The 26886-nt window shown below is 50.8% G+C and overlaps 1 protein-coding gene across 1 annotated transcript in view; it reads left to right on the top strand.

Annotated features, from left to right (window-relative positions):
- The window catches only part of NTN1 (netrin 1), a 139781-nt gene that overhangs the window by 99720 nt on the left and 13175 nt on the right, over positions 1–26886 (top strand). The gene's annotated exons all lie outside the window — the stretch shown is intronic.

The following is a 26886-nucleotide window of genomic DNA, read 5'->3' as shown; positions in this document are numbered from 1 at the left end:
TGTGATGACTTCAAAATTAGTTACTACACCTGCTGCTGGATCCTGATGTGTAATCGTCGGGAAGAGAAGCAGAGGTTGAGTGTTTGGCCTAGTGGTGGTGGTTGGGATACCTGTGCCCCTCACAGCTCTGGCTCCTAACTCCCGCTGCCTTTCAGTGCACACCCTGAGAGGCAGCAGGTGATGGCTCCAGTAGTCTGGCTCCAGCCATCCATGTGGGTGGGCCACCCCCAGCCTTTGTAAGCCTTTAAGCTCTGTGTATATGAGAGGACATCGGTGTTGCTTGGTCTTTGTTGTAGCCCTGGGTAGGTGGAATGACATCTTGATAAAGCCATCGTGGGTTGAAAATGCCGTGAGTCAAGATGGCTGGTATACACATCCTAGCCCAGCAATGCAGGTAGTGTTGATGGGTGCCACCCAGCATGGCCAGAGATGGTGGTGCTGCCTCTTGCCAGCCCAGGAAAGGGCCAACATTGGGCTTTGCACTCTTGCGTCGTGGGCACACTGAAAAATTGTGCAGCGTCACTATTGTAAGTTGGGGACCACTGGTATTTATTTTGGCATCAGAACAATCCTAGGGGGGTTGGGGAAGGGTGTGTTCCCTGGGCTTTGGAGGTCCTTAATGCAAGAATAGTTGTACAACCCTCGCTTTGGGCATGCAGGGAGCACAGAGCCCTGTTGGCGGGTTGGGGAGGGGGTGCCCAGTTGAGAGCAGTGCAGGCCAGTACCCAGAGCCCTGGTCCTGGGGTCCTCCCATAAGTTCGTATGGGAGCTCCAGCATGAATACCTGTGTCCACTCTGGGGACCCCACCCTCTGCAGATAGCACCATCAGGAGGCGTGGGGGAGCCTGCAACGCCAGGAGGTGGCCTGAGTGTTTCAGAATGAAGTCCCTGCACATGGAGGAAACAGATTCAGAATGCGTCCGTTCCTAGGCTGTCCACTGCCTGCAGCCAGGAGGGGACAGGATGCCTTTTGGTCTTAGGTTGTTTTCCAAGTTGGCCGGTACCTTTCAATCTCCTGCATGTCAGATCTTAGCACGCGCGCGCGGTCTGTCTTGCCACCCCCTCACCGCCTCACTGCCTTACCTCCTCATTGCATCACCTCCGCACTGCCTCACCTCTTCACTGCCTCACCTCCCGACACATTCCTCCAATCTCCCCAGGCCCTACAGCTTCAATTTAGGTTTCTTGCAGAGATGGGTGGCATTTTTCCTTCCAAATAAGAAATGGACAAATTGGGGGGGGGGGGGATAAAACACACACACAAACACAAGTGCGGAACTCCTAAGATTTTGACACAGGCCACAAAAACCGGTAGCATACCCGGTGGCTTTGCATTCTGTAGCAGGCCTGAGATTGCCAAGTAACTGTTTACCAACACCTATTGCATCCGCCTGCGAGGTGTGTCCCTTGGCAGACCTTGGCTGGTTCATTTACTTTTCTGACCCCTCTAGATTTGGCTGCTGTTTATTTTTCTTTCGGAGTCTTTTTTTTTTTTTTTTGTAATATATGTTTTCAGCCACAGCAAGCAGCAGACAGACCCCGTGACCTAGAGCATTGCCCACAGAGAGACTGAGTGAGGTTTGAAGCTGGCAGTAATGTCTGTGGCTTTGGCAGCCCCCAAATACCTCTGCTTGCTCGTTGTCTCTCTCTGGGAACTGTGGATGTCCCTAGGGACCAAGCATTGGCCTGGGGTGGGACGAGATGAGGGGCTCCCGCTGCAGTCTGGCTGGTCTAGCCAGAGGTATGGGCAGGAGACCAGGTCCCACGTCCAACCCCCAGCCCCCAGCAAAGCAGGAGGACCTAGACACTCAGCCCCTGCAAACCTGCCGGCTCTTGCTGTTGTTTAAATAGGGAAGGCCCCTGAGCCAGGCTGCCTGAGAAAGGCTTGTTTACTTTTGCCTGCGCAACAGAAGGGAGAGATTAATAAGCCAGGAATGTTGTCCTGAAAGTTGATGGACATAACCTCACCCTGAACTCGTCCCCTTGAAGGGCCAGCTCATTTGGGGAATGCTCCTCACCTGCCTGGTCCCGGCTTGGGGGTCAGCAGGAGTGGGGGAGAGGCAGCCAGGAACATAGTGCTGGGAGGGACAGAGCTCCCTTCCTTCCCCTGGCACACCTGAGGCTGCAAGACAGACAGCCACCCTCCTTGACCTTGGCTGCTACTCCAAGAGAAGATCTTGACTTGCAGACTGGTGATGTGCAGGCCGCTTGCAGCACTTGGTTTGGAGCCAGGACATGTGAGGTTGATTGTTCATAACCTCAGCACTTGGGTAACACTAATTCTTCTCGAACTTTCCGTCTCTCTCCCCAAACCCCATCCCCTCTGCCCCTGGGGGCCCCTATGTCTGCCCAGACTCCCAGCTCAGGAAAGGAAGCTTCCCCTGCTGCTGGGGTGTCTGTCCTCAGAAATGTCCACTTGTCCTCCTTCCCCTGACCTCACCCAGTGGATTGGTGTCTCTCGTGTGATGTGTTGCAGATGGGGGCCGGTATGCAGGTAAATATTTAACACCTGAGTGGGGGGCGGGCAGTGAGAGCCAGACATGCAGCACCTGTTGCTTGTTTTTGGAATGAGCATTGCTCTGTTGCTGCTTTAGGGCTGCCCAGGGTGAAATCATGGAGCATAGTGTAGGAAGAGCCATGCTCGCAAGGGGCTCTCGGGACCCACCTGGGCTGGCTCCACCCCTCCACTGCGTGGGGTGGGGTTTCTGACCCGGAAGTGGAAGGAGGATATCTGGAAGAAGGAAGGGTGGTGCCTTTGCTGGCCTCCTCTAATTGGCAGGGGGCACAGTTGCCTTTATGAGCAGGAGCGGAAGTCAGGGCTGAGGTTGAGAAGTGAGGAGCCGGTCAACTCCTGGGCACTCTCAACTCTCCCACTGGAGTCCTGAGTCCTGTCTCCCTGCCGTGCGTCCAGTTATACCCACCATGTTTGGGGTCCTTTAGTGGTGTGCCTTTTGGCTAACCGCTCCCACAGCCTAGGGATCCTGGCAGCCCTTGAGGACTCGGTGGAACCTACTGGAGGAACTCCCAGCCCAGGTACTACTAGGTGTGGGAGGATGGGGTTGGGAGTGGGGGTGGAGAAGGCCTCAGAGAGGTTGAATCTGGTGGTTTCTCGGCCGCTGTGTGTTTTCCCCTGAAGGAAGTTGGCTTTGGATAGACCCGGTTGCACCTTGAATTGTTCGCTTATACACTTTAATTACCTGGAGAGGGAATGAAGTTGGGGAGAATGCGCTGATGAGTGTTGAGTGTGTCGTTGGTGAGGTGTTGGGGGAAGAGAAGACGCTGAGATGAGGAGCCTGAACTTCGGGACCTTCCTCTGTGAAATGGTATTAACTGTCCCTGCTTCGTAGGGCTGTTGGGGAACTAAGTGGAGTGATTCAAGGATGTGTTTTAAATGCGTAGTAAGAAATCGGACAGGACCACTTGAAATGGGTACCACAGGATCAGGGTGGTTAAGACAAGCCATGGTTTTGCTGCAGCTTCTTCTGATCCAGGCAGGAGGCAGTTAGGTGTGGACAGGTGTGGGGAGTCTGCTGGAAGGAGGACTTGGTGAATAACAAGCTGGGCTGCATAAGGCTCAGAGCCACCCAGCTGGCTGCTTCCCCCAGGGTGATGTGAGACCCTGATTCAGGCAGAATGGTAAGGACTAGAATTCAAGGCCAAGTACTTCATGATAGCCCAAAGATAGAAATAGCCCAAGTGTCATAGGTGGATGAACAGGCCCACACCATGAGATGTTGTTCGGCCACAGTAAGGAGCGGCGGACTGGTGACGAAAAATACACCATGGTATGTTTTTGGGTGTGTGTGGGAGTGCACCTCAAAACCATTGTGTCAAATTAACCAAGCCAAACACCAAAGCTATGTAGTGTGTGTTTCTGTTTGTAGGAAACGTTGCGGATTGGCACATGCGGAAAAAGTGGATGAGAGGGCTGGGGAGAGTGGCTGTTGGACGAAATGATGTGCTGTCCAGTACTGTGAGTGAACGTCACACTACTGGACCGCATACTTGACAATAGTAAAGTTTATGGTTATTTTGTGACAGTTGAAGAAAAAACTCTGAAAAGTGTTCCAGGTCTGAGTCTCCATGAATCCGGTTGCTCCAGGACTGGGGAGCGTGGAATCCAGGTCTTGAGATGAGACTCTGGGCGCCAACATTGGTGGAGATGTGCTTCTCCTGTGGTCTCACTCACATCTGTGTCCACTTTTGAGGGCAGGGGCATCTCTTAGCCCCAGCTATCTAAGTGGGACGAGATGAGTAAATGTATTGGGAATGGAGGCCAGAGACCTGTTGTCTTCCAGCTGCATACACTAGGGAGTGGGGTAGGGGGAGGTTGCTGCTTCTACTGTGCAGAACCTGCAACTGCTGTCTCCTCTCCTAGCCCTCTGATGAAGGTCGCTTTCTGGATCTCTAGGGAGGGGGACACACACACACACATACCCTCACCCCTTCACCCTCTCACCCCCCACCCCACAGTGGTAGGAGGTGGGGTCTCTGTAGGCAGCTCAGATTACTGGGAAAGAAGTGTACAATGGACCGGGGCACTGGTTTGGAGCAGGGTGTGTGGCTGTCTGGAATTGGCTTTTGTGGTAAATGACCATTGAGGCCATCAACATCATCAAGAACAGATTCAGGATCAAAGGTAAATAGAGGGGCAGGTGTTTGGTGTAATGGTTCAGGCTCAACTCGGGACACCTGCATTCCCTGTCAGAGTACCTGGATCCTAAATCAGCTTTGCTTCTGTTTCCAGCTTCCTGCTAATGCGCACCCTAGGAGGCAGCAGGTGATGGCTCAAATATTTGGGTTTCTGCCGCCCACCTGGGAGATACAGATGGAGTTCTTGGCTTCTGGCTTCAGTACTAGCTGAAGCTAGGTGGCTTTTGGAGTGTGAACTAGCGAGATGATCTTTCAGTTAAAAATTTAGTTTCAAACAGATAAATGGATTCTGGCTATAGAACAAAGAATTGTCAGTGTTTGTGTCTCTAAAGCTCACCCGAATGGGCACGAGTCTTCGTGCTTTACATTATTGGCCATTTAATGAATCTCTTCTGCTCATGTGTAGTGGGTTATTATTCCCCAGTCCCCTTTTTAAATGGGAAGAAACATGAGCAAGCAGCCTGTCTGGGATTCCTGCCAAGGTCAGCTGGCTTCTGAGTGGTGTTATTGGTTGAGCTTAAAAACGTCATGATTATCTTCGCCTATATGTACTATGACATCCTATGAGGAGAAAAGACCATTTTGGTATCTGCTTGGAGTTAAAGGCCCCAGTGTTTTTGCAGGTATCAGGAGGGTCTCATTGGAGTGTGGTGGTTTAATGCGTTGGTAAGACTGGGACCAAAGGTCTGGGAGGACAGTCAACAGAATTTCGTCCCTTCAGTCATAGACATCTGGAGTAGAGAAGGGCAGAGGAGTCAACTAGCGGAAAATGAATGGGCTCATGAGGGAGACCTGAACGGTGCTCTGGGCTCTGGTCTAGACCAGCGCCAGCCAGGAGGGCATTTGGGGAGTGAAGCAACAGATGAGAGATCTCTCTGTGTCTCTCTTGTCCCCTCAGCAAATCTACCTTTCAAGTAAACCTTCTGAAAGTGGGTGGGCATCATTAAAAGTGGCAAGGATTGGGGCAGGGGACACAGTTTAGCCCCAATATTAAGACTTCTATTAAGGTGCTAACATCCTAAGTCCGCATATCTGGATCTGATACCTAGCTGCAGCATCCAATTTCAGCTTCCTGCTAATGACGATTCAGGGAGGCACTGTTGATGGATTAAGTTGTTGGGCTCCAGCTACCCATGTGGGATACCTGGATTGAGTTCCTGGCGCCAGCTTTGGCCTGGCTCAGCCCTGGCCTTGGTGGGTATTTGGGAAGAGAACCAATGAATGGGCTTTCTGTATCTCTTAATCTAATGGCTGAGAATCAACTGAAGACTGTCAGATCTAAAAGTTGTCACACCTCAAGGTCAGTTGCTTTTCCTGTGTCGGCAATAACTAGTTACAAGATTGTCACGTTTAGTGCATGATGCACAGTGAGGTGTTTGACCTACAGCACATGCTCAATGAATGCACATCATTTTAGGATAACAGAAACAGCAAAACACCTCCCCCTACACACACACACCCAAAACCTGCAACTCCTCAATTAGAATAGCACATAGAAATCAACTTAGCAATAGAAGTTCAGGGAGTATTTGAAGTAAACGACAAGGCCTTTCTAGGGAAACTAAGCAAGGCCAGCAGAAACAGGGCCTCCAGTTGTGTTCCTGGAGGGCAAGACTCGACATTCTCCAAGGACCGGTTTTCCCAGAAGTAATCTGTAAATGTAGCAGAATTCCAGTCAAAATACCAGTTGGGTGGGATGTGATTTTAAAGTTCAGCTAGAAAATAAATGTATGAGAATAGCCAGGAAATTTTCTTTTTGAAAGATTAATGAAGGGTGATTTTTTTCCCCCTACCAGATATTTAAAAGTATTGTAAACAGGCTGTTTAAATTAGTGTGTTACTGGCACAGGAACAGAGAGATCACTGGGGCTGGGTAGAAAATCCAGAACCACACTCCAGTGTAAACACCAGCCCTGACTAGTTGTAAAGCTGTGATTGTTAATCAGGGAGGAAAAGGCTGCATCCTTCAGTAAGTGGGGCTGGGAACATGACTTAGAAACCATAGCAGAATTCAATTTCTACTTCATGCTGTGTGCCACCAGTGGTTCAACAATTTCTGTGTCTTTATCGAGTCCTTAAAAGCTCTAGAATAAGAATCATGTGCTGGCATGAGGGTGACTTTCTAAAAGTGAGGCAAAAACAAGAAATCATTAAGGGAAAGATTGTGAGTAGGTACAAATGGGAAAAAGTGTGGGGCAGAAATCTCCGGAGACAGGACCAGAGGTGGATTAAAAGCTAGGAAGACTATTGGTGGCATGTCTGAGCAAAAATGAAGATGCCTCAACAAAGAAAGAGCTTTTGCAATTATTAAAGAGGAAGTTCCTGGGGCTGGTACGGTGACTCACAGGCTGACCGTCAAGCACTGGCATCCCATATGGGCACTGGTTCAAGTCTCGGATGCTCCACTTTCAATCTAGCTCTTTCATGGCTTGGGAACGCAGTAGAGGATGGGCCTAGTCCTTGGGACCCTGCACCTCTGTGGGAGACCCAGAGGAAGCGCCTGGTTCCTGGCTTTGGATCATCTCAGCTTAGTCTGTTGTGGCCATTTGTGGAGTGAACCAGGAGGTGGAAGATCTTTTTCTCTTGTCTCCCCTTCTCTCTTCAAATTTGCCTTTCAAATAAAAATAGCAATCTTTTTAAAGATTTATTTTTATTACAATGTCTGATATACAGGGAGAAAGAGATACAGAGAGAAAGATCCTCCATCTGATGATTCACTCCCCAAGTGAACACAATGGCTGGTACTGCGCCAATCCAAAGCCAGGAGCTCCTCTGGGTCTCCCATGTGGGTGCAGGGTCCCAAGGCTTTGGGCTGTCTTCGACTGCTTTCCCAGGCCACAAGCAGGGAGCTGGATGGGAAGCGGGACAACTGGGATTAGAACCGGCGACCATATGGGGTCTCGGCACAATCAAGGCGAGGACTTTAGCCACTAGGCCATTGTGTTGGGCCTGCAATCTTTTTTTTTTTTTATGTTAAAGAAAGCCCCTAACACAAATTGGACTGAGAAAGTAAGCCAACAATTCAGAGAATCAGATCATATGGCAATGAACTTATGAAATATCACACTAGTCCTTAAGAAACAATGTTAACAAGAGCACCACTGAAAACTGGGTACTATTTAGCAAGTAAGGAATTGTCAGTGTTGAAGAAGGTTGCGGGATTGGTCACACACCAAGTGTGATGTTGGTGGGGTATCTTACTATTGTCTGAGGAAGGGTGATTTGTAGAATTTAGCCTAAGGAAATGCATCCTGACATAGCAGTAATGTTTATGCTAACACAGTGACCTGTACATCTTTCAGTGCACTTCTAGTTACTCATTAATAGCACATACACAGAATTATGTTGTAGGGGAAGATTGACATGGAAAGATACCATTACTGTTAAGTGATAAAACCAATTGACCCAGGAAAGAGTCAACTTTTTATTACTATTACTTGAAAGCAAAGTTAGAGGGAGAATCAGAGATGTCTTCCATCTGCTTATTCATTCCACAGATGGCCACAGTGGCCAGGGCTGGGTCAATCCTGAGCCAGTAGCTATTCACGTCTCTCACATGGGTTCAGAGGTCCAAACACTTCAACAACCCTCCACTGCTTTCCCAGGCGCATTAGCAGGGAGCTGGATGGGAACTGGAGTAGCCAGGACTCAAACTGGTGTCCATGTGGGATGTTGGCATCATAGACAGCAAGCTCACCTGTTTCACCACTGTGTGAGGGTCACCTTTGCTGGACAGAAAGACTGTTGTATGGGGGCATGCCAAATACATTCACTATGTTCATGGGAAGACACTTCAAAAAGCTCATGGAAAATGAACGTATTTGTCTATTTTGGTGCCAAAAGTTTTTGAAGTCCACGCAAAGTATGCTCATGATATACATTTGCCATTAACTTTTTGAAAAACCAGCATAGAGTTGCAATTTTCCAATTATTTTACACCAAAATACATCTCTGCTTTCCACAAACTTGTTGAATTATCCTCGGATAGTTTGACAGTTTCCTACCAGGAGAACTGTTCGTCCCCAGTTGGCGTTTGCGGCCGGGTCCTCATGGGAGAGGCTTTTCGATTTATCGCAAGTGGAGGAGGGGAGCTATGGGTATGTCATGGGCAGAGGCTGGGTGAAGTTGAACGGTTGGCTGCAGAGCATCTTACACTGCTTGAGACGGCCCTGATGGCGAGCCGTTGTCAAGCCCTGAATACCTGTCATGCCGAGGCTGAGAAAGCCTGATGTGTGTTCCATAGGATGGAGTCTGTGTGCTCCCTCCAAAGGTATGTAAGAGGGCTGCTGCAGCATTTACAGGTAGGTGTGGCTTGTCACTGGCCTTGTGTAATGATGAAGTGGAGGCAACTGGTGCCTCAAGAGGCTGTGTTGCGCCTTGAACGTGTCTAACCATTGGTTTGCCTGGACCTTCTTCCCTGGTACGGCTTAGCTCAACCTAAAATGAAATTCATCACCAGTTTTGCACAAATTAGTACAAAGAGGACTTCAAAAAGATCATAGACACATTAGAATGTAAAGATGCTTGATGCAAAAAGACTTTTGAGCTTGATGCAGTTTTTCAAGATACACATTTCCTATCAACTTTGAGGACTTCTTGTACATTAAGGAGTTTGACTCACTGTTAAATTATTTTGGTTGGGAATCTGAGAAGCACCAAGAGTGGTAGACAGCCACGTTTCCGTCACCAAGAGTTAACGGTGCATGGTTTCCATTGGCTTGCTTTAACAGACTTTGTTCGTATAAGTCATAAGTGTAGATGTGATGAGTAGGGATAAAAGGGGACAGGAGGATAGCAGGAGAGCCCCTGCCCACCCTGCCCCTCACAGCCAGTTGCTTCGTCACTCCCAGGAGCACAAAGGAAGCCATTTGCAGCATGGGTCTCGGGACCTATTGTTTGTCAGGCGGAGTAGCTCAAGCTGGATAAAGAAATGAGTTGAGAGGCCAGAGGGACAAGTGGGAATGGAACACTTAGCCCCACTGGGGCTGTGAGAGGTGAGAGGACAGTGAATGAAATGAGCACATGTGACAGGTGTCAGGAGGACAGGGGCATGGTGTTTCTCAAGTCCCCACCCCTGTGGCACACCACGCTCACAGCAGCCTTGCTGGCTGAGGCAAGTGGGGAGGGGTGCAGGCTGCACGCTCCTGCCCAGTGTGCTGCCCACCCCCCTCCCTGCTTTGGAGATTCCTGAGGTCTTGGAATGCTCTGTGGTGGGGGTGTGCAGTGACCCCACTGGTCCACGCACTCTGGCCAGACCTTTAGCAGCTAGTCGCTTCTTGGACCGTACGCTGTCCAACTCATCTGGTGGGATATCCCTCCCCCCCCCCCACACACACACAACAGTTGAGCCGGGGGAAAGCAAAGCTTATTCAGCCCAGAGCCCATGGTTTAGGCAATACCCACAAGAGTCTCTATGATGGCTGCTGGATCTCAAGCACTGAAAGTGACAAGAAAGTAGTAATAATGACAGCCGAGTCAGTCCTTTACTTAAAGAGCTTGAATTGTGTTTCCCCATGCCCTGCAAGCCCCATAGCCCTACACCCAGTCTTCTCAGGAGATGAGACTGATGCTGAATTAGCCATCTGGTTTCCTCTCAGACCAGAATCCATGGGCACCAGCCAGGAGCTCCAGCAGGACCAGCTCAGGACCAGCCCAGCACCGGGGCGGGAGACGAGGGAAGAGGAGGTTGGTGCCTCCCACCCTTGCTCTCCCACCCCTGCAGTTGGGCTGTTGCTCATCTCTCCCCTCCTTTCTCACCCCTCCCACCCGCCCTCGCCTCTGCTCTTCAGACTCTGAGTGTGGTGGGCCCAGCAAGCGAGTTCCCTACCTCTGCCCCAGTCATTCAGAAATGGGGACTGCAAAGAGGGTGGATCCGGGGATGAGCAGCGATTGACATGTCGGTAGGGCAATGGGTACTGCCTCTTCCTGTGCTCCCGCTCTGGGAAGCCAGCATCTCCCTGGGGACAAGATAGTGACAAGTGTCTGTTGCACCTGTTTGGTGCCCGTGTGCTATGGGATGGAGGAAAGGAGAAAGCCTTCTCTTTGCCTACATGCCAGGGGCACCAGGAGTCTGAAATGCTTTATGCCTCCATCATTGGCAAATTTGGCCAATGTTACAAATGAAGGCTGTCTTTTTCTTGCCCAGGCTCTAGTTGTTAAATATTGCCCAGCACAGTGTTATCTGAACAGCTTCCCTAGAGGGCAATTCTGAGTTGTCCTGCTGGGCCGAGCCCATAGATAGGTTATCCAGCCTGGCCTCTGTGGCCAACAGGTGCAGAGCCTGCAGTCTGGGACCCCCGGGAGGTGACAGGCAGATGGGAGGTCTCTGGTTTACCGCAGTGCCTGGAGCAGGCTAGCAGTCTGTGCTGGAGAGAGGCTAGAGAGGGATGCCTACTGTTAAATGAGAAGTTTGTGGAACGTTGGGGACAGTGGGCTTAAAGTCATTGTAAGGTCCACCTGCCCACTGGTCCAGCACATGGGACGTCATCCTGGTTTCCTGCCGGGTGTTCCTTCAGTCCCATGAAGGACAGCCCTAGGTCAGGAGGCCCTGCAGCAACATGTAACCTCTCCCTTCCACCTGTGCTGGGGCTCCTGTCTCCTGCAGGTTGAGGAGGTGCAATACTTCCAGGGCCCAATAGCCCAGGATTGCGGAGACCTTCGGTTCTCCTTCCTCTCCATGGCTCATTGGCTGTCCTGCTGTTGCCTTGGCTTGGGTCTCCCAGGCAGGAGGCCCAAGTCAAGGAGTCCCATGCAGGTGATCTGTGGAGGAAAGTGCCATGTGAGTACCAGTGAGGGGTGAGGGACGCAAGAGCGTGCAGCGGAGAAGACTGGGAGCATCATGTGACTTCCAGAGAAGGTTGATTTCCATCCAATGCTACGTGAGCTGTGTGTTCACACTTTGCCCAGGTATTGTCCAGCTTAAAGGCAGAAGTGCTGGACAGGTACCTTGCCCCCTTTCTTCTCCCCATTCCCCCTTGGCTGTGTCCCCCCTCGCCCCGGGAAGGAGCGTCATTTGCCAATTGTTTTCAAGCCAAGCTATGTCCATCAGCCAAGTGCAGGCTATTAGAGAACGCAGCAAGGGTCAGCCATTAGCAACCAGCACTTGCAGTAGCTGGGGATGATGGGTACGCTGGGGCAGGAAAGGGTCTGACTGCAGTATCCCCCCTATATCTCCATACAAGGTTCTATGTGGGTTCATCAACCATGGATAGAAATATGTGTTTTTCAGTCTAATGCTCTCCCAACTGTGCTACTTCAGCTAGAAATATATATTTTTAAAAACTGTGTCTATGCTAAAAACATGCAGATTTTGTTCGTCGTTCCTTAAACTACACAGTAAAACTATGTCCATTGCATCAGTATCATTATAGGAATTTAAAGTCTTCAACCAGCTTTGTAACACAATGGGTCAGGCCACCAGCTGTGTCACCATTTTCCCATATTGGAGTGCTGTTTGAGTTTGAGTTCCTATTGCTCCACTTCCGATCCAGCTCCCTGCTAATGTACCTGTGAGGGCAGAGGAAGATGGTCCAAGTCCCTGGGCCCTCTGTGACCTGGGTGGAAGACCTGGAAGAAGCTCCTAGCCCCTTGTTGTTGCGTGTCTCAGCTCTGACAGTTGCTGTTGTTTGATAAAAGAGCAGATGAAAGTTTTCTCTCTTTTTACCTCTCTCTCTCTCTGTCTCTCCCTCTCTGCTTGTCAAATAGGTCTTCTTTTTTACTAAACGAATCTACAGCTAATTTACACAATCCTCCTGTAGATTTTAAAGATTTATTTTTTTATTATTTTTTCATTGGAAAGGCGGATATACAGAAAGGAGAGACAGAGAGGAAGATCTTCCGTCCGATGATTCACTCCCCAAGTGAGCGCAACGGCCGATGCTATGCCGATCCGAAGCCAGGAGACTCTTCCGGGTCTCCCACGTGGGTGCAGATTCCCAAAGCTTTGGGCCATCCTCGACTGCTTTCCCAGGCCACAGGCAGGGAGCTGGAAGGGAAGCGGGGCTGCCGGGATTAGAACCGGCGCCCATATGGGATCCCGGGCGTGCAAGGCGAGAACCTTTAACCACTTGCGCCACCGCGCCGGGCCCCCTCCTGTAGATTTTAAATAATGTGCAAATATTGTCTCATTTCAGTCTCATTTCACTTAAGGGACTTGTGCATACAGTGGATCCTGCTGTCTTCAAGGATCCTGGACCTGACCCTCCCTAGATTCTAATGGATGCCCATATTTAATGATGATTTGGAGGGAGGGTGTGTTGGAATCCAGGGCTGTCTGTGGCTTTCTGTCGCGTCGTGTGCGTTCTCTAAGCATGTGATGCTATAGGAAAATCCAGTGGTTACCTTGGGCCTCGTGTTCTCCCTGCAACTACCTGGTCACTTAGTAGTGAGAACCTACTATTCCCTCTCATGTCTCTGCTTCTGCCCTGATTCACACTCCTTTCTTCCCATAATCAGGGCAGGCTCTACCTGCAGCAGACATTCCCAGCTACCCTGTCCTTGGTCATTCACCGAGCAGGTATCACAGGTGTTGTTGGTTGGGTAGCTCCTTTCCCACCACCCAACCCTTCTGTCATGTGGCCCTGTCCCCCTCCAGGGCAGGGCTAGGGCACCTTTGTTGTGCTATGGGCCGTTTGAGTGTTTATAACATAGTTTGCGGGCCATACATGAATATCATTCTAAAAGCCAGCCTACCATCAAGATATTGGATTTCCAAGTCCCATCTGTGGTCGCCTCAGCTGGGCCAGACCAAGTGGGCTTGTCCCCAGCCCTCCTCTCAGGCTCTGGAGTTTTTCCATGTCTAGCTGCAGACAGAAAACAGAACTTGGGCAGCACAAGAGTTCATGGGCTGGGCCAGAAAGCAGCAGGGATCACTGGTACCCATGCCCCATGGACCAAAAGTTAGGCCTGTGACCACATCATGCTGCAAGGGGTCCTGGGTAATGTGGTTCCCCAGAGGAAAAGGAAATGGTGCTTGGTAACCACATTCAGGGTTTGCCATGGGTCATTTTTCTTTTCTCCTTTCTCTTCTTTCTTTCCGCCTTCCTTTCTTCTATCCTTCCATTTTTCTTTCCTTTCCAACAAAAATAAATATTTTTAAAAAGGCAGATTTACAGAAAGAAGGAGAGACAGAGAAATATCCTCCATCTTCTGGTTCCCTCTCCATGTGGCCACAATGACCGAAGCTGAAGTAATCCAAAGCCTTGAGCCAGGAGCTTCTTCTGGGTCTCTCACGTGGGTGCAGGGTCCCAAGGCTTTGGGCTGTCCTCTGCTGCTTTTCCAGGTCACAAGCAGGGAGCTGGATGGGAAGTGGAGCAGCTGGGACAGGAACTGGTGCCCATATAGAATGCTGGTGCTTGCAAGGAGAGGATTTAGTCATGAGCCATCGCACTAGGCCCCATGGGTCATTTGAGTACTCTGCTGACTTCAGGGACATCTGAGGCCACCTGTCCATATGGTGCCTCAGTTGCTGGCAGCAGGCAGCGCTGGTGAGCTTGAAGCCCTCTTTCCTGTACAGGAAGCAGGTTAGCCCAAGTCTTGGCCCTAAAGCTGCTGTCAGTTTGGGGTGTCAGCAAGCTCAACCAAGCCAGCCCTTGGAGTTTCCAAGGCATGACCTCATCAGGCTGGACTTAACCAGCTGAGCCAGCCAGCTGCGGGTAGGGGGAGGTGGGAGTGCTCCAGGGCTGCAGGCATCCTTGTTGTCTTTCACGACCTTCCCAGGGAGCCCCGGCTTAGCCTGGCTGACAGCGCTGACAGCCATTCCAGACCGTATCCACGGTTGGCTCTCGCCAGAGGCGCGCAGAGAGCTCCAACAGGATCCCCGTGGGACAGCTTTGTTTTCCCTGCTGAACACAAAATCCCCTGTTCACTGGGAGAGTTGACAAGGGGACCCCGTAGGGCTGGCCCGCTGGGAGCAGATCCCGGTGAATGCAGCGCCCGAATGGCTTCAGTTTATTAAAGGGGGCTACACGGGCTGACTCTGCCCGCTAAGTGGGAGGCAGAATGGAGGGCGCAGAGCTGTTATAGCGGATTAGCAGCCGCCGACGGACTGAGGCAGGTGCAGCCCTTGCCGCGATTTGGAAGGGTTTATGGCATACTGATCCTGTGTTCTCTAAATCCTGCCCTGGGCCTCCTCTGGGCTCCAGCCTGAGAACTGGGAATTGCTTGCTGAGCCGGGCTTGATCATGTAGCTCTCAGCACTTCTGCTGTCCAGCCTTATTCTCGAGAGTTCCAGAGGAGTTCTACTCTGAGGGTTTGTGCACTTGTTTATTGGTTCGTTTTCATCCGGGGTACTGGGATGTGAGAACTACTGGGTAAATGCAAGGTTTGTTTTCAGGGGATTTGGGGTGTCCTAAGGGTACTTCAAAAAGGTTATTGAAAAATGCTAATTACCAAAAAAAATCTGTGCCTAGATTTTGAATTTTTTTTTGCACCAGAATAATTCATTTTCAAATAGCTTTAAAACAATTTTTAAATATTTATTTGAAAGAGAGAGGGACAGAATCATCTTTTCGTGTGGCGATTCACTCCCCGCATGCTTGCAACAAGCCTGAGCTGGGTTGGAACTCGGTCTGTGTCTCCTACTTGGGTAGCAGAGACCGAAGAACTTGGGTCAGCACCTGCTACCCAACAGGTTGCTATCACTTGCAGGTGGAGGGGAGCCTAGGAGCAGAACCGGGGCTTCAGCACAGGCATCCTGATACAGGATACTGGCCTCACAAGCGACATCTTGACCACTGATCCAGCCTCCTGTTTTCCACAGAGTTTATGAAGTACTCTGGCGCATGAGAAAGATGGCTAGATTGTTTTCGTTCACACTGGTGAGGGTTAGCAGTGTCCAGGATAGCCATCTACAGGCCTGACGGTGGCAGGCATAGCCAAGCGACTGGATGTTTTGCTGCTTGACTCAAGCTGCAGGTCCAAAATGACTTGCTGCCCTTCCAGTTGGACTGTTTCCTCACAGAGCAGAGGGAGGGGGAACAGATGGAATGAGACTCAGAACAAGCGAGAGGACAAGCCTGATGGGGTCCTGGAGCAGAAGCTCTCCAAGTCTCCTCTGGGGTGGCAGAAATTGCAGCTTGGGGAAGACCCAGGAAGGATAATTGCTGGCAGGTGTGTCTCTGCCTCTGGTGCAGATGTGGTCTTCATGTCTCTCCCTCTGACAGACCAGGTGGGGGTGAGGGTGGCAGCCCCTCCCCAGCTCTTGCAACCTGTCACCCCTCATCGAGTACTCTCACGTCTTTGGGCAAAACGATTGACCTATCCCGTGACTCCAGATTGTGGTGAGCTCCCCATGTTCACTGATCTCAGGGGCCAAGGTTCCCTAACTTCTAACAGGAGCTGGTGCCCAAGGGTACTAGGGCTCGAGTTACCTGATGTCTGCCACACTGAAGGCCTCCCTTGGAGGTGAAAGGCACGGAGTCCTTTGTCTACCAGCGTTGTTCCAGAAGTTGCTCTGGGAGTCCATTTCCCAATGGCAGCGCTGAGGATCTGGGATGCATAGCAATGCCTAAGCTCCCATATTCCTCTGTTCTCATATCCCGAGTCTCTGTGCATAGAAAGGAATCTGGGAAATAGTCTCCAGAGAAGCCCTCCAATGTTAAGGAACAAATAAGGGAGCAGCGATTGAAGTCCTGGATCTGGGAGGTTCTTGAAGAAAGCAGGTTGAGTAATGGAAGATTGCTATAAGATGAACTTGGTGTTGTATTAGCGCAGGATGTGTCCAGGTGAGAAGGGCAGGCAGGGATAAAGCACAGGACATCTGGCCTCACCCTGAGATGGCCCTGAGGGCAGGGAGCTGCCCCCTTGGCTCTTTATGAAGGAAGTCAGTACCTTCTGCAGGGGCTGTTTGGGCTCTCTCGTCACCTGGAGTATTGAGAGTTCTTGGCTTCCCTAATCCAAACATCCTAAGTAACTTTTTTGGGTGCCAACTGGGTGCAACCGGGCAGCTCCGTACCTGATCTCCTGGGGAGATCTGCGTAAGTTTCAGGCCCCTGGCTGCTGAGGGCATTTGAGAGATGAACCAGTGAGTGGTATCTTTCTCTGTCCCTCTGACTTTCAAGATAGTAAGTACATAGTGGTTTTAATAAGGAACAGGGGTGTAGCAGCTGTGGGGGCCCAGGCGCATTCTCCCAGAGCCTTGAAGGCTGTTCTGTTGTCTTGCTAATAGCACCTTGGAATGTCATGCACTTGGCATTCTGGAAGATGGGACTAGGGTTACAGGTGAGGCTCTGCCAGGGATAGTCCTGTCCTACCTAACCCAGGTAGTGAGAGTGGGGATCTTTCAGCTGTGTCAGGTGTAATGATGAGTAACCGATAACGGAATGGATAAATAAAGCGGCCCAGAGCATCTTGGTGAATACAGGGCTCCCTGGGGTGCTGTGGTTGGTTGACGATGTCTAACATGAGGCTGGATGGGGGTGCTGGGAGCCAGCATGCTGCTGTGTTCTTCCCTGGTGTTCTGTCTGCAACCTAGGAACGCTGAGCGTCATACTTGATTCTCTTTGTCCCCTTCCCCAGGTGACTCTTTGCTGCTAAGGGCCACAAGTCCCCTGCTGTTTTGATGTGCACATGGCTTTGTTTCCTGAAGGCTTGGTTTGGTGGCAGGAGGATTTGCAGGCATTGTGGGGCAAGAAGGGGCATGACTTAGGGAAGGGGCATTGGCAGGAGCTGCCCACCCCCACCCCCACCCCAGGTTCTGCTTGAAGACAGGAGTGCGGAAGGAAAACTCCTTCGACAAGTAGCAGTCTGCATAGTGAGGGCCAGTGCTTGGGGCTCCTGAAGTTGCCCATGGACTTGGGGTCTAAGGCCGACGTGGGTGGCCTTGTGCTGGGGGGAAGGGCAGCTGGTGTTAGGTGCTCCCGGGGGCTGGTAGCCTCTGACTCTGCACATTTGGGGTCCCCAATCTCTCATGTGTATAAGGGGCATGACAGTCCTGATACTGCCTCCTCCTGGGGCACTGTATGAGTCGCAGGGAGTGGAGGGTGGGACACCATGCAGGTGCTCTACAGGTGGAGAACAGAGGGCCGCCTAGGTCTGGGACTGATTTCAGAGCAGAGTCTGGAGCCATCTTCATACTGGCTAGGGAGGACTAGGGCAGGCCAGCCAAGGGTCGAGAGAAAATTCTAGATGTCCAGAAGTTGGCGTGAGCCACTGAGGTCTTCCTGCCTGCGGCCGGGAGGCCTCACTGCAGCCCCACAGGCTCTGGGCAAGAGACTTTAATCTAATTACATGCTTTATTGGAGCCAATTTGTCTTCCAATCCATCTTGTTCAGTAAGAAGAAAGAGCATGCTGGGGACTCATTTGCACCCTCTTGTTCCAAGACGGAGCAGAGGGGCTGCCCCCCATCCCCTGGCTCACGTGGTCAGTGCCCCCATCCCCCAATTCCCTGAAGCCAGCCTGCAGTCTGCCCTGTCCTGCCTTTCGCCAAGAGAGCCCAACCCTTCATGGGTCCCGGTGCACCAAGTAGGGCCCAGGCATGAGAGAGTTGCTTCCCCCGCAAGGCCACCCTCCTAGAGGAGCTGACCTATCAGTGTGGGAGCATGGTGTTTTGAATCCATTGGTATTTGAGGATTTAGGACCTGTGCGAGTCATGCCCAGAGCCCACCCAGCCTCTCCCACACTCCAGGGCTCCACTCCCTTTCCCCCTGTGAGGAGTTACCCTCCCCCATTGCAAGTTTGTTTTTTGCCCCTTGAGCATCTCTGATTTGCCCTTTTGCCCACCCTTGGGGACCCTGCTGTGGGCCTCTTCTTTGCAGTTGCTTTTGCAGGCTTCGTGACTCTCACCCCTTAGATGAAGACAGAGACAGGAGTTGCTAGGGCTTGGGGGTCACTTGGCTGGCTAGGCCACTCAGTGGGAGTGGGTGGGTGATGGCAGCTGAGGTTGCTTGTGTTTAAGTCATTGGCTAAATGGTTGTGAGAACCTGGTGGGAGTCCTGGGCCTGGGGACTGAGCAGGGGGAAGCTCCCGACTTCAGGGAAGGGACTCCATGAAGGGAGCTGACGTCAAGAGGGGACAAATGTCCAGTGGGCAGATGGGGAGCTGTATCTCTTGAGAGTGGATCTGCCTGGCAGACCCGCCAGAGGCCACCAGAAGTTCATAGGAGACTCAGGGCCATACTTGAGCAAGAAATAGCTGTGGGTTTAAAAGAATAATTGCTTATGCTGGCAATATCATGAGATGAGTTTCCTGTCCCAGAGCCGACATGAGAGTAGCTAACATGTGCACCAGAACTCAGCTTGCTAGAACTACGAAGATTCGGGCTCTTGCTCCCACCTGAGGAGTGTTGGGGTGGAGAACTGCAGTGCCAGCTGTGCCCAGCAGTACATAACCAGTATCGTGGGCACCAGGCAAACCTGCCTGCTCCCTGTCCTGCAGGCTTCTTCCCTCCGCAGCACCCTGCAGGTCCACTGGTGTGTTCGGTCCTCCTGTCCCCACTGGAGGTACGAGGGCTCCTGTGCTGGGTTGTGGACACAGGTGATCTGTCCAATGGCCACCGAGCTGAGGCCTGTGAACAGCCCCCCCCCCAGGTGCCAAGGTCAGGGTGCTGCTTGTCAGATACCACCAGTTGGACCTGCAGATGTGTGAGGGTGCTATGCCCAGTTCACAGAGCAGCATTTATTAGGGGGCCAGAAGCCTGTACCTGGTTTCATGAGGGTGTTTTTTTCTGTAGACTTTTTGAAAATTCCTCATACACATGGATTTCAACAATTTTGGGGCACCCCAAAGAAATGTAGCTTTTCTTGCTATTTTTTTTTCCTGAGCTTTTGGACGCACCTCCCTGTAGGTGTCCCATAGCCTTTCAGCTTCACATGAGCCCTCTCTAATCCAGCTTGGACCCTCTATGGCATCAGAGCCCAGCAGGTTTTAAAAGATGCCTAAAACCCCTTGCCCCAGCTCTCTGTCACAGGCATCGCCAGGATAAGGGAGTCTATTGGTCAGGGCAACCTGACCAATAGACAGTGAGACATAAATGTCTCACTGAGGCAACTACAGTTGATGGGTCACCCAGGAGGCAGCGGTGACTCATCCTTGTACTAGGTGCCGGGACCCTGAGGTCTGACTGGCTGTGGAGTGGGGTTGGGGAGCAAACAGATCATTCTGGCCTGTGGAATGGTCACTAAGAGCAGAGGGTACCCACCTCCGCTCAGTGATGTGAGGAAGGTGCACAGGGAAGTGGTGTGGGGATGGGTTCCACCAGGGGACCAAGGTGTGACGTCTGAGCCTCTGCTTGGCTGCTCACTATGTGTCTCCAGCTTCTCCCCACAGCTAAAGGCTCGGGTGCTGTTCCTCCTAGCTTCGGGCAGAACCTGGAAAAGGGGAATGGGATGGTGCAGGGACCCCAGGTGGAAGATAGGGTGCTGGCTGAGGACCTGATGGGTTGGCTAAGCCCAGCCCTCCAGGCTGTGGGTTAAGAAAATAGACATCGCTCCTGTTGGCACATAGGACTCCATTGCATAGATTGCTGGGTCTGTGCCTACTGGGCTTTGTCTGCTGAGGCCAAAGACCAAGGCCAGGTCTCTCCATCTTGGAGCTAAGCTGGCTTCAGGAGCATCCTGCTCTGCCCATGTTCCATCCCACCTTTCCTCAATGCAAGTCTTGGCCAACCCCAGGCTCTTCAGTTCCTTTCTTCATTCAGCCTGTGCAGGGCAACTCAAGTTCTCTTCAGTCCCTGTGCTAAGTCAGGGTTGTTGATCCCTGCTCTAGGCCTTCGTCCCTTCCTTCCTCAGCTCTTCTGTTTTCTTGCAAAGATATATTTATTTATTTGCAAAGCAGAGAGAGGGAGAGAAAGATGCTCCATCTGCTGATTCACGTCCCAAGTGGCTGCAGTGGCAGGGCTGAGATAGACCAAAGTCGGGAGCTGAAGCTATCCGGGTGTTCCCCATGGGTGGCAGGGGCCAGGTCCTCTGGCCATCTTTTGCTGCTTTCCTGGTACGTTAGCAGGTTGCCTGATGGGAAATGGAGCAGCTGGGATTTGAACCAGAACTTACATGAGATGTTGGCATCACATCTCATGTAACTCAATGGATCACAACACTCATTCTTGACCTAGTTTTAAAAGATTTATTTTTATTGGAAACTCAGATTTACAGAGAGGGAGGCAGAGGCCAAGAGAAAGATTTTCCATCTGCTGGTTCATGCAGCCACTTGCAGAAACGATCAGAGCTGAGCTGATATGAGCCGAAGCCCCGAGCCAGGAGCTTCTTCCAGGTCTCCCATGTGGGTGCAGGGTCCCAAGGTTTTGGGCTGTTCTCTACTGCTTTCCCAGGTCACAGGCAGGGAGCTGAATGGGGAGTGGGGCTGCTGGGATATGAACTAGGGTGCATATGGAATCCTGGTGCATGCAAGACGAAGATTTAGCCACTAAGCTATTGCACTAGGCCTGATCTGTTTTTTTTTTTTTAAGTACAAGAATTTTATCTTCATTACAAAGTTTAAAATAACAGGCAACACAGCAAAGGGAGAGTATCAAAATGAGCCATGGTCCCTGCATATTGCATCCTTTTGGAATAAACTCAAGCCTGTGTTGTGGTTGACATCCCCCTGGAAGTCCCTGTGACCCACCCAACTCCTTCTCCGTACCCACCTCCACCCCTGCAGTCCTCTGGCTGCACTCCTTCCCCCACATCTCTCAGTTCTAGTCCTCTTACTTTGGGTTCCTCATAGCTGTTCGGCACTGTCTTGTCCTGGGGCTTGTGCACCTGTTGAGGCCTTGGCTGCCCCTTTCTGTGCCCCACAGGGCTGATTGCTTGCCATCTTCAAAGTCATCACCTGCAAGGGGTCTTCCTGTCTTCCCATGGGGGAGCTGCATGCACACACACGCACCCCAGGGCTTTGACGTGGGGCTGCCACCATCAGGACAGCACCCCAGTAGCGCTGCATACAAGTGTGCATTGCTTGGATGATGAGCTAAGGCAGCTGTATTCCCATCGGCTGAATTTTTGTTGATCTTTCAAGATTGAGCATCCCGTTGCTCCATCTCCTTGTCCATGTTTGTTTTCTTGTTTATGACTTGCCTGTCCCTTTCCTTTGAGTTTTGTCTCCCTGGGTTTTTTTTTCCCCCCTTATTGATTCAGAGAGCTGTTCATATAGTAAAGACTTCTGCTGTGGATGTTGCATACATTTGGGGGGCTTTCTTGCAGCCACTGGCCCATAAATTGAAGGCACAGGGAGTTGCTTCAGTAGCCCGCTATGAGAGGTCACCTGGCTGGTGGGGGTCCTTGGCCTCCACTACCCTAGGGACCCAATAGGAAGTGAGCATTTTGCTGTTGTGTCAGGACTTCTAAGGTGATGGAGCAGGTGTGACAGACCAGCTTGGGCTTGGAGAAATGAGGGGAGAGCTACTGAGAGCCTGTGATACCCGATTTCCCAGACAGGTGCCCAGAGGGCTTGTAAGGAGCTTGTGGGAGGCTGACTTACCTAAGCCATCAGGTCACCTGCAACAGGCCCAAGGGGTGGGAGCTGGCCTGGTGGGAAGTGTCTCTGGCTCTCTCCACGCCCCTTCCCGAGGGCCAAGGCAAGGTCCATGGACATGTGCAGCCCCTGTGGAGGCTTCCCTGTGACTTCATACCTGCATGGCTGTGAGGTCTGAACCCTGGGCAAGCCAACCTCGCCTGCTCTAGAAGAGCAGGCTGCAAACAACCCAGGGTCCTTGCTGGCCCAAGCCCCTGTTCCCTTGAGCTCTTTCTCCCAGCCCAGAAGGCTGGAGGCAGTGAGTCGGCTGGGGGCTCCTGCAAGTAAGACCTCTGCCAGCACCCCGCCCTGCTCCAAGGGGAGGTGCCAGATGCAGGGCCGCTGGCTCCCACCACGGGCTGCTGGGCCCTGCCTGCCATATGCTCAAGCCGGCGAACAGGCCTGCCCCCACAGGATTTGGAACCTGAGACCCTGGAGGTGGAGGAGGAGGTGGGAGGGACTAGACCGTGGGGAGGGGGTCCTTGGGACCACCTCTTGGCTTTTGGCTATGAGTAGGTCAGGGGAGCAGGTGGGAGGAAAGGGAGGGAGGCAGAGCTGCTCCCAGGAGCAGCCAGGATGCCAGCCAGCCAGCCAGGATGAGCCTGCTGCGAGCTGGGCAGATGGTGGCCTCCAGGCCCCAGCAGCTCTCCCAGGACGAAGCTCGTGCAAATGGGGAGCCAGGCAGCCTCCCGTTTCTTGTGGGGCAAGGTAGAAGGGTTCCCTGGTGGATTTGCCAGTATTCGCCTGGGTTTCCAAGGCTTCCCTAAGAATGGAGGTGACAGGTATCTTACCCACCTGCACTCCAGATGCTGGGGTGGGATAGGATGGGCATCTTTGGGGCACAGGGTGCTGGTCTCTGATGGTGCTTAGGCTGGATAGTTGGCCCAGAAGGTCTATGCATGTGTCAAGCTATGCCAGCTTCTGCAATGAGGTCAAGCTGTGCACTGCGGGCCCTGGGAGCACGTTGGGGTGGCATGTCCTGGTCGTACTCTATTTCCCTGTGTCTGATGTTCGTGGGGGTGGCTGGGGGCACAAGAGTCTCGCCGCTGTCCCTTCAGGTCTGCTCAGCCATTCATATTTCCCCAAAAAGGTTGGCTCTCATTCATGTTGCCAGGATTCAAACCTGACATTCTGTCTGTATTTTTCTCATCTCTGCATGTTTGTTTTACCTTTTTTTTTTTTTTTTGACACTTCTGGTTATTTAAAGAATCATTTCTTGAATATATAATTTTGAAGTTTTTCTGTTTTTTATTTCTCCTTCTGTTATTAATTCTTCCCTCCTCCTTTCCTTGGGCTCTGTCTTGCTCATTTTTTAAACTTCTAGAACAAAACACACTTCATTTATTTCCACTCTTTCTCCCTTAATAACAAATAATATTTATTCCATTGTGGTTAGGAAATGAGGCCTGTGCAATTCCAGCTTGTTGGAATTAACATTTTTTCACTATTTATGGGTTCCTGTCTCTTTCTTTTAGTATTTCTGTCAGTTTTTGCTTAATATATTTTGATGGGATGTTTTTCTATACAAATTCATTCTTCAGTAAGCCATGTTCATCCATTTTAAACATGTTTGCATTCTTTTTAAAAATATCATTTGTTTGTAAGAGCAACAGAAGGACTAGAGACAAAGATCCTTCATCTACTGGTTCACTCCTCAGATGGCTGTGAGGCCACAGACGGAGCAGTTGTCAGGAATTCCGTGAAGGTCTCCCATGTAGCTGGCAGGGGGCCAAGCACTTGGAGCATCTTCCACTGCTCTTCCAGGTGCATTAGCAAGGAGCTGGACCTGCAGCGGGGCAGAAGGGGCTCAAACTGGTGCTGCACCATGGGATGCTAAGATCTTACTAGCATTTGTACCTCTTGGTTTTGCTTTTGTTTTCCTTACTTCCATTTGATATGACACCTATGCCCTCTACCTAAGTTGTAACTGTTTTCAGCATCTCTGCCATTTGGTGAGATTCCTCTTACACAGTAATGTAATGTTTTAAATCAGTTTTTCAGTAGTAGTAGTACCTCCATTGGCTTTAGATAGTTGCTCATCTGGGATTATCTTATTTATCTGAAAGGTAAGAAAATAGGGGCAGATGGACAGAAATCTGTTGCATCACTCCACAATTGTGATTGATGCTTAGCTCTGGACCAGGAACCTAGAACTCTGTCCTGGCCTCCCAGGTCTGCACTGGCAGGACGCAGGAATCAGATGGAGCCTGGGACTTGAACACAGGCATTCTGAGACAGCGTGTGGATATCCAAGTGACATCCGTCGCACCACACACCTGCTGCTTTCTGTAATCTCCATTTGTCAAAATTGTTTTATTTTTAATATGGTCCACTTTTGTTCCCCCCATTTCATCTTTTGGCATATTACACATATTTCCTCTTTCCCCCAGTAATTGTGGTTATCTTTGAGACTTTCAAAAGCATAATGTGAGCTGGTAACCTTTTGTCATCTCCAACAGCAAATGGATTTATTCCAAAGGCAGAGTGACTAAGTGTGAGCACAAGACTGATGGAAACATCTTTCATTTGCTGGATTCACTCCCAAATGGCCCAGCAGCTGGGTCTGGGCCAGGCTGAAGCCAGGAGCTTGGAACTCCCTCTGGTTCTTCCACGTGGACGACAGGGATCCACGTCCTTGGGTCATCTTCCATGCCCTCCTGGGCATAGGTGCAGACAGTGAAGCAACCGACACATGGGATGCCAGCCTCAAAGGTGGCAGCTTAAATCGCTGCAACACAACTCCAGCCCCTCAAGTGGCATCTTTTACATTGTTCCCTTAAATTCTACTTCTCGGGTTGGGGAGGCAGAGGGGAAATCCCAGTGCCTAAAACTGTGCCACATAATGCAATGTAATAAAAAAAAAATACTACTACTCAGTCTTTGCAAACTTGCCCTAAAGTTTGAAAGTAAACTTCTGGTTATTTAGATAGACTTATCTGTGGTCTGATGTTCCTTTTTAAACAGTTAAGATTCTTTGCATCTAGTTTGAGAACCAAATTTGAAATCTCTTTGGACTTTTCACCTTCAAAAAAATTCTCCATTATTACTTTTCCAGGAGGATATGTGATTGGAGTATTGAATGAGCCCTGGTGCACTTGAACATATTTAATTGTGGCCTGCAGTCTAGCTAGGCATAAAATGGAAGGCAGTCTAGCTAGGTATAAAATTCCCGAGTAATTGTTACCCCTCGCAAGACCTTCTAGAAATTCATGCATGATTATCTGGCCAGCTTGCTGTTCTAAAATCTGTGTTTAGTTTTTCTTATCCTGGTGTCTTTTATGTCTTACACAGATGTGTGTGTGCCTTGGTCTGTTTTTCTTGTGATTTGAAAAACAACCAGCAGGCCCTTTGCTTACGTGTCCCTACTCCATCTGGCTCTTGCTACAATCCCCTCTGATCAGATATCCTCCCTCCACTTGCCTGACGTTTTCCCACATCTTTATCTCTTCTAAATTCCATGAGGTTCTCCAGTTTGTTCTTCATATTTCTACATCAGCATTCCCCCAGGCTGCTTCCAAAGTGAACATCGGTTACACTCCTGGGCTTCTAGAGTTTTGTCCTTGCTTCTCCTGCTCCTCTTTCACTTCTCAGCCATTTGCCTGGTGTCTCAACATGGCCTTAGCCATTGTGTGGGATGCCACCCAGCTGGCAATCTCCTCTCTCACGCAGACCATGTCTTTTTGCCTGCCAGGCCTGTCCAACTGCGTACTCTCCATGGGTGTTTTGGATTAGAGTGACAGTGTTGAGTGGTCCTCTAAGTGTTAGATGTTCACAGAGAATCCTTGGCAGTGGGTCTGGGAGCTGGTGAGACCGCTGGGCTCCCTGTCTTTGACCTAACGTAGGTGGCTGGGAGAATGCCTGGCCTCACCTCCAGTCTTGGTCCCCTTACCCAACCCCTTCCTTGACCTGCATCGACCTCACTTCTATTCTGTGGAGCCATGCCCTTCTCTCACCTCCACTGCCTGGCTCCGTGACTTAAAGAAAAAATCCAGATTCTACTGTGGCTGCTGTCCTTATAGTTCCTATCCTTTCTCAATGCCCCTGTCCCTGGAGAAAGGGTGGCACCAGCTTTCCTGCTTCCCACCTCGCCTGCTTCCTGGCCATTTGTCCTCTGATCACTGTCTCATTCTGTCTCTGGTCCACGTTTTTTGGATCTTTCTGTTTCACCAAAGAGCTGTGTCCCGAGGTAAAACTCGGACAGGTTTTGCTTATTCCATCGCCATCTGCCTTTAATTAATAGAGATTGCTCCCAGATCCCAGTGCTGGGTCATCTATCAGCTTCATTCTTGGCATTGGCGTGAGTTTTCATGATTTCATTGTCTTTTTTGGACTGTTTTGGAACCAAACAAGGGGAGGCCCCATGTGTGGCTGCCAAGTCAGTGCCATGTTGGAGAAGGTGTCAGGGCTGCCTGGGGGATGCTGGGGTCTGTCCTGAAGCTGTCTACAGCTCTGTGTCTCTCGTAGGGGAAGCAAAGGCAGGGATGCGTGCATACCCATGGATTGCTTGCTCAGTGACCTTGACTGTCTGGACCACATTCCAGATGAAGAGTCAACTCCAGATAGCCGTGGCAATGGCCATACCCTGCTGCCAGCCAGCTTCCCCCAAAGGAGAGCATGCAGCTTCCCCTGCCATGCCAGTTACTTGTGTTTTATGTCTTCCTTTCTCTTAAAGAACTTATTTGAAAGGCAGAGTTACAGAGGGGAGAGTAGAAACAGAGATTTTCCCCATTTGCTGGTTTACTCCCTAAATGACTCAACAGCCTGGATTTGGCTCGGCCAAAGCC

This window comes from Ochotona curzoniae, unplaced genomic scaffold, assembly GCF_017591425.1.
Source record: "Ochotona curzoniae isolate NIBS_2020 unplaced genomic scaffold, NIBS_Ocur_1.0 scaffold_2453, whole genome shotgun sequence".
NCBI classification, from domain to species: domain Eukaryota; kingdom Metazoa; phylum Chordata; class Mammalia; order Lagomorpha; family Ochotonidae; genus Ochotona; species Ochotona curzoniae.
This window is presented reverse-complemented; position numbering and strand designations above follow the sequence as displayed.